Here is a 7342-nt window from a genome sequence, read left to right as displayed (position 1 = left end):
CTTTAATATTCTTCTTATTGGTATCTATTTGTTCTTCCTCTTGCTGCCTTTTAGGACTCAAAACAAGTAATGAAACAAATGGAAAATATGACTAAAGGATAAAATCCACAGTAACAAAAACGTAGGAAAATAGCAACAGTTAAAATTGTTAAATAAAATCATGAGTCACCTTCGGATTAATCAGCTCAGTTTGGCAAAAATACAGGTTTTAGACCATATTAAAATTAATCAAAAAGTAAATGAAGCTCTATTTTTTTCTGGGAGCAAGGGTGAGTATGATCACAGAGAAGGCTGTTTCTCTTGCACTTACCAGAGCATGTGCCTTGGGCAACCCTTAAAGAAAGTTAAAGTTGCAATCTGCAGAACACCAGGTCAATGCTTCTTAAGTAAGAGGCACCACCAAGCGATCGTGCCAAGCCTACTGACTTTTAGTTGGCAGAAGGCATATGAAAAGGCATACATTTATGCTGTGCAGAACTGTGATATTCTGGAAGGGTGAATTAATATTTTAAAATAAAGGGTTATCCTTGGGCTCTGTGGTCTTCTTTGGAGATAAAAGTAATGCATTACCTAAGACAATCTGTATATAATTATGCAAGCTAAGATAGCAGGAAGACAAAATCCTTATGGCCATCTCTATGGAAATGAGGTCAGCTGAAAAATAATCTCTGGGAAGATCAGTTTTGATTTTCTCTTTAAAGAGAAAGGGAAAGAAGGATGCGATGAGTGGAGTTTCCCATAACTGAAGTTCCAAGCTTCCACCTTGCACCAGCCCAGCATTTCTTATTTTCCAGGAGAACTGGCTGACAGGAAGAGTCAGGATTCATTATTAAAAGACAAAGAGACACATTATCTTGCTCTTGTGCTGAAGGTATGTCAAAGACTTTCTGAAAAGTCCTGGCGTTCCTTTCATAAGAAGGGATGATTTATTGAAAATTGCTGCCAGAACACATGCACAACCTGACAGAAGCAAAGTCTATCCCCCACACCCTCTTCCCTAATAATGTTCTTTTATCAGCATCTTAGGTCGTGTCTACTTCTCTTGTCTGCATAGAATTATGAGAATCAATACAATTTTTTCCAGATCTCACCTCCCGATTGATTTTCTAAAATAGGCAGTTTTCCATCTGTCCCCCCTCCCCATCATTTGTTTCATCTTATTTAAATAGTACTCAGTAGAATAGTTAATTCATGTAAAATTACAGCAGTAATGTTATTCTATTCTCTTCACTTCTGGTTCAGTAGCAGGAGTGTGCACGTCTGGGCATGCACCGAACCTTCTGGGCATGTGCAGAAGGTCTGTGATGATGTCAAGGTGGGTGGCCACTACCGGTTCGCCCGAACTGTTGTGAACCGGCAGTATACCACCTCTGAATTATAGTATATAGCGTAGGATGAGAGAGGCAGTTTGGTATAGTGGTAAGGCATCAGGCTAGAAACTGGGAGACTGTGAATACTAGTCTCACCTTAGGCAAAAGCCAGCTGGGTGACTTTTTTCCAGTCCTTCTCCCTCAGCCCCAGGAAGGAGGAACTAGCAAACCACTTCTGAAAAGCTTTATTAAGAAAATCTCAACGGTGCTTTTTCAAAAGGCAACTAGATTTTGTTTTTCCTTGAAGATGTTTCACTTCTCATCCAAGAAGCTTCTTCACTTCTTCTTGATAACTAACCAACTAATCAAACGCAAGATGAGTTTCTCCACTGTGCTATGCAATACAGTAGGCAGAGTGAGGTGAGTGAGTGCTAATCTGGATTAGCAACAATATCTATTGCCACTGTAGCAAGGCCATCAACTAAGGAGAGTAATACCTGCTTCTGGAAATTAACACAGTCGTGGACAATGTGCTCTTCCTCCAGCATCCATCTAACCTGTTGCTTGCAGCATTGTCCCTGACTTTCCAATTAGTGGTGCTGCACAAAGGTTTTACATCAAGACTATAGGAGAATGTCTCCTTCACTACTCTAAATAGAAACAAGTACTACTGTTAAGGAGATTTGCCTCTAAACATTCCAGCAAGGCTGTCTTTGTGCAGAAGCTGAAGGATCAAGCACACAAATGGCTTGCCCATGAAAGTACAACTGTGACCTAGGCACCACCATGAGGACAACCAGGCATTTCATCAACCACTTACAACATGACATCTGGAACACAGCTGCAACATTGCCCATTGCAGGATCATTATGCTTCCACTTATGCTTCCATTATTAGCCTTCAGATCACACCATTCTTTGTTATAGTGCAACAGCTAGAACAAGCAGGAGGATAGCCCTGAAATCTGTGGTGGGATTCAGCTAGTTCTCACAGGTTCAGGTGAACCAGTCGTTAAATTACACCACTACCACCACCACCGCTATCAAAGTGGATCCTGGGCACTGCACTGCAATGGAGAAACAGGCAACGGAGCAGCTGGCTCAAGAGAAGGAGAAGGCTGCTTTCCCTCTTTCGTCTCCCTGCTCCTCCTCCTTCCCTCATGCCGGCTGCTCCATTGCCCATTTCTCCATTGCAGCACAGCGCAGCGCAGCACCCAGGATCCACTTTGATAGTGGGGGAGAGGTAATTTAACAACCATTTCGCCCAGGGTCAGATTGGCTGTCATGGGAGGCTTGTCCCACATGTATGGTAGAGCTGGAGGATGGGAATGTGCCACAGCTTCCACAACAGCCAACCTGACCCTGGGCGAACCGGTTGTTAAATTATTTGAATCCCACCACTGCCTGTAATCTTCATGTCCCATAGAAGATTTGGCCTGATGGTTCTTCTGTATCCACATGAGGGGTGCCCATAGGTGGCCGGTTGATCCTGTTTCCAGGAAGCTAAAGACTGGATAAATTATCAAGTTCCCTATGAAGGATTCAGGAAATGTAGATACAAGTAGTTCTCGACTTACAACAGTTCATTTAGTGACCTTTCAACAGCACTGAAAAAAGTGACATGACCATTTTCCACACTCACAACTGTTGCAGCATCCCCATAATTATGTGATCAAGATTTGGATACTTGGGAAGTAGTTCATATTTATGACGGTTGTAGTATCCCAGGGTCATGTGATTCCCTTTTCCGATCATCTGGCAAGCAAATCAATGGGGAAACCACCTTCACTTAACAACCATGTTAGTAACTTAACAACTGCAGTGATTCACTTAATAACTATGGCAAGAAAGGTCATAAAATTGGGCAAATATTTCACTTAGCAACATAAATTTTGGACTCAATTGTAGTTGTAAGTCAAGGACTATCTATACTGTTGCATGATATCTGTGAACAAAGGGCATTGTGTGCATTACTTAGAGCCAGGACTGGAGAGTGATGAATTGCCCAGAGAGTGCTGTAAAACACTATGGAGCAGCATATAAGTCTAAGTGCTATTACTATTGAAGCCAAAGCATATTATGAGGTCCAAGCGGTGAAAGGCCATTGATTACTTTGGGTTGGTGCTGATTTAACTTCATTTTCCTACATGTCGTGCTTGCTAACTCGTACAAGTCTTTCACCAAACTTTGCATGTAAGACTATTTGTTCCTCTATGTCTCCCCCAACAAACAACAAATGTGAAATTATATGATTTCTGTAGGTTCTGCATCTTTTGATAAACCTACGTCACCACTCGCTATTTCCAAGTGCTATGCTCAGAAGGAGGCTACAGGAGTCCATCAGACCCCGTGCTTCATGAACATACTCAATTGTCATTTATATTCCATCTGTAGTAGGAAAGGGAGGACTATGCAACCTGGTGGCGAGATATGAACCTGGCATTACCAGCCTTTATCACGATACACTACATTGTGTTATAATCAGCACCTTTTATTTCTCAATTGTAGACAATGGCAGAAATTGTTCTGTGGGATCTGTGGGTATACCATATCTAGTGATAGGATTCAGCCAGTTCGCATTGCTTCGGGAGAACCGGTTGTTAAGTTTCTGAGCAGTTTGGTGAACTGGTTGTTGGAAGACATCATTAGGGCAGAGAACCGGTTGTTAAATTATTTGAATCCCACCACTGACCGTATCTCTCAGTCATCCCACCACAACCCTAGTGCACAACAACACAACTTACCAATAGTTAAGTTCAGTTTCAACAAAGGGAATCGGGACAGGGATATAAGCAACTCAGTGATCAGACTGTGAACTTTCAAAAACTGCCCATGCAGACTATTGTTCATGTTTCATGACGGGATATTGGGAAAAAGTTTTCAATTAGCAATAATCATGACTCTGATTGACTTCATTAAATGGCTATGATACTGTCACTATGCAAAGATGCAGTACCATCCAGGGGAAGAAGCGGAGCAAAACTAGCACAGTGTCATCAATGGAGTAGATTATGTCCTAGTGTCACCCACATGGAGCAACATTTTCTGTATTCTTCTGAAAAAGTAGACTTCATGAGTTTGAAGTTTTCAGCAGGAATATGTTGCTTATGCAGACTGGTAGATGTATCTGCATGGGAGACCAATATGGAAATTATGTTTCCGTGTATAGAAAGACAATTCTGCTATTAAGCTCACAGAGACCACTCTTGTTGAAAGGGTCAGAATGACATTGCCTCTGGAAAATCAGCATGGTAAGATGCCCATCACCCACCAGTATACCAAGCTGTTATCTTATGAGATTTGTTTGCAACCTTAGTGGTGAAAAATGAAATCAAGTCTTTGGGGTTTGGAACACTGGGGCCTGCAGTGTGAAGTTGACTGGAATTGACTGCACCATGTTGGCCTTCTGGCCTGTGGTGTCATAGCAGATGGTGAAGGAACTCACATTGTTTTCATTGCTTTGTCAGAAAATGTTGGGTCAACTGGTAAAATCCCAGCAGACCAGTGGTGGGTTTCAAAAATTTTTGGAACCTCTTCTGTAGGTGTGGCCTGCTTTTTGGGTCCACTGTGGAACTTCTTCTAACCGGTTTGGTAGACTTGACGAACCGGTTCTACCAAATAGGTGAGAACTGGTAGGAACCCACCTCTGCAGCAGACCCATCATTTCTCAAAATTGTCCAGCAATAACCCCCACCCCCATATCTGGCAACTCACGGGACTGTCCAGCATGGTGTTAATGGGGATTGCTGAACTTCAAATTGCTATATTTATGGACAAAAAGAAGGGTTGCCAGTCTAAATCCTGATATTTGTTAAGGCAACCTCTGAGCTGACCACATGATACTTGTTAGAATAACCTACTGCAGTCCTCATCTTCCCCACAAGCAAAAGAGAAGTTCAGGATTACACTTGGCCCCTGATGTGCTCAGTGTGGTGTATCTGCCAGGGAAAGAATGGAAAAGATAATATGACCGTCTCCTGTGCTATCTTGCCCAATATCCCACCTGCGGGCCCACTGTGTTCTCCTTCCACTGCTTTCTGTGTGGTATACAGGGAGCAATCCCTTAGCATGAATAAAAATATATGGTAAGCAGAAGTAATGTTTGGGATGTGACACAAAAACATGGTCAGGGTTTCCCCGTACAGCAGTTGCTCACTGCTGTATAAACTGGGAAAGCAATAGCAATAGTACTTAGATTTATATACCGCTTCACAGTGCTTTACATCCCCCTCTAAGCAGTTTACAGAGTCAGCCTCTTGCCCCCCAACAATCTGTGTCTTCATTTTACTGACTTTGGAAGGATGGAAGGCTGAATCAACCCTGAGCCAGTGAATTGTACTGTTCAACTGCTGGCAGTTGGCAGTCAGCAGAGTTAGCCTGCAATACTGTGTTCTAACCACTGCACCACCATGGCTCATAAAGCAATACATAGTCATGGAGAATGAGGCCAGGGGACACAAAATACATACCAGTTAAGTGATATTCTTTCCAATATGGTCTTCCACTCTTACCATGTTTCCCCCCAAATAAGACAGGGTCTTATTTTCTTTTGACCCCCGAAATAAATGCTTGGCCTTATTTTCGGGGAGGTTTTATTATTTTGAGGTGCAGGAGGCAGCAAGCATGGTCAGTTCATGGCTGCTGCTATGTTGCAATATTTTCAGGGAGGGCTTATTTTAGCTCATGCGCTCAAAAGCCCAATTGGGCTTATTATCCGGGGAGGTCTTACTTTCGGGGAAACAGGGTACTTTAAGTACTTTATACTTCCATTATACTAATAAGTGGGTGATTGGTGGCTTTTCCTACTGCCCATGGCGTATCAGTTAGCCTCTTAAAATTCATTTGGGTTTGATATAATAACTATTCAAAGCTGTCCTTTCCGGATACACACAAGGAAATGCTACCAAACTGCAACTGGCAAATAGGTGTTGCTGCCCAAACTAAGGACCCATCACAGACGGACCTTGATTTCCTTACATTCCAGTTCTAGCTAACAGCAATGCCATGAGAGAAGAGGGCAGGAAGTCTGTGGGCCTCTCTTGTAAACACTTTTGAGCACATAGAAATATGGTTAGTGATGTGTCTGCTTGGAAAGCAGAGGATTCAAAGTGATGGTGGTGAGAAGGGCAATGGGTTGTCAAGATGGTTGGCGTTAGGAATTCACTTACCAGCCTCATTGGATACTCGTGTATTAAATATACAAGTATATGTCTCTACCTTTTCTCTGTCTCTCAATATTATGTATATAAAAAGGTAAAAGTAAAGGTTTCCCTCGCACAAATGTGCTAGTTGTTCCCGACTACGTTTCAAAGCTGAAGAGCCAGAGCTGTCCGAAGACATCTCCATGGTCATGACTAAACACTGAAGGCGCACGGAACGTTATTACCTTCCCATCAAAGTTTTTCTGTTTGCATTTTTTTTCATGCTTTTGAACTGCTAGGTTGGCAGAAGCTGGGAGAAGTAATGGGAGCTCACTCGGTTATGCGGCACTAGGGATTCGAATTGCCGAATTGCCAATGCTTCTGATCGATGAGCTCCGCATCTTAGCCACTGAGCCACTGCATCATGTATGTATCTATGCACGTATAAACAGAAAGAAGTAGATCGGGAGTGACCACAAAATGACATTTGATGGAGGGGGGGGGAAGGAGTTGGCATGCTAATTGGACACTGGAACATATTGGCATTTCATGCACATGAACAAGAACATGCACAAAATAAAGAAACTGATTACATTGGGAAAAACCGACATAAGTACGGGAACATTTATCCTATAGTTTGTTACAGGATAAAAGAAACTTTTAAAAAAACAGAAGAAGAAGCAATGGTGTACTAACTAAAGTGGCTCAAGATGTTGACATGGCCGCCCCTCATGGTTGGATATACACTATCTGGGCTCCTTTCAGAGCTGCAATGAATGAGAGAAGGGACTTAGACTCTGGAAGTGAAGCAAGTGCACCATAAAAGCACAAATGCAAAATTGACAGTGACACAATTACCATCAGCACTGCCATGAAAGGCTGATGTGTAGAT

The 7342-nt window shown here is 42.5% G+C and overlaps 1 pseudogene; it reads right to left on the bottom strand.

The window, feature by feature from the left end:
• Positions 1-4105: 4105 nt before the first annotated feature.
• LOC148045475 (U4 spliceosomal RNA) lies at positions 4106-4258 on the bottom strand (annotated as a pseudogene).
• Positions 4259-7342: the final 3084 nt, after the last annotated feature.

This window comes from Thamnophis sirtalis, unplaced genomic scaffold (assembly GCF_051295495.1).
Source record: "Thamnophis sirtalis isolate CommonGarterSnake01/CBP01778 unplaced genomic scaffold, rThaSir2_p1.2 scaffold_5, whole genome shotgun sequence".
In the NCBI taxonomy this organism is placed as follows: domain Eukaryota; kingdom Metazoa; phylum Chordata; class Lepidosauria; order Squamata; family Natricidae; genus Thamnophis; species Thamnophis sirtalis.
Note: the sequence above shows the minus strand (reverse complement) of the source record. Positions and strands in the feature narration are given on the sequence as shown.